Here is a 961-nt window from a genome sequence, read left to right as displayed (position 1 = left end):
AACTAGAAAAGATCAGGAACCACCTTTCCAGATTTTATCCCGAAACTCTGTTACGAGGAAACGATTCAATTATTACGTTTCGGCCGCTGAAACCTATTCTCTTCTTTTCGTTCTGTCGTACATATGTTGCAGTCGTGATTTTATTTCCATGTGTTGCGTCTCTCGGGTGATTGCGGTTGTTGCTCGGGATGTTTTGTGGAGATCAACAGCTGAATAATGCAGGTTTATGTCTCCCCGTTATCGTACAAAAAAAAAAAAATGTTGCAGTCTAACATCAACAATAAAATACACTCTAGCTACTCCTTTACAAACATAACAATAAACAATTCCAACTCTGCCAATTAACAATAAGCTCACAGTCAATTAAATGCCGACTAAAGGCAGATCACGACGCGATACTAACGAACAGGTTAAACAACCTTGGGGGGAAAAAAGACGCCATTTTCCATATTACGAATAGCGAGAAATCTCACTTCCCTGGAAAATAAATTAAAACTTCCAAATTGATATTATTCCGATCTCGAAAATGCCGAGAGTAATTTGAAATTTATATACGATTCCGCTTTCAAAATGTCGACGTGACGTATTTTAAAGAGATGATAATGATAAAAGATAAACGTTCTTAATATGTTAATATGCTCTCGCTGATCCGGTCAAACCAGCTAATAAAAACACTTTCATAATTACGTTATCACTCTCTATGCTACTATTACTTATATAATTTTGGGTCGTTAGATGCGCTAATATGAATATAACTGCAATTATGTCAGTGCAATCATCATTCCATATAAATTTTTCTGCAGTCACGTTCATCTGTTTTTTTTTTTTTTTTGAAACTTACTGATGTAATTCATCTTCGTTGTTGCAAATATCAATTCATTGTCATTAAAATCCTTGTACTTATCAAGTTACATCTGAAATTGCCGATGTCTTTATACACAAATAAACAGCTTACAGACCA

The sequence above is a fragment of the Penaeus monodon genome, chromosome 28 (assembly GCF_015228065.2).
Source record: "Penaeus monodon isolate SGIC_2016 chromosome 28, NSTDA_Pmon_1, whole genome shotgun sequence".
Lineage (NCBI taxonomy): Eukaryota > Metazoa > Arthropoda > Malacostraca > Decapoda > Penaeidae > Penaeus > Penaeus monodon.
Note: the sequence above shows the minus strand (reverse complement) of the source record.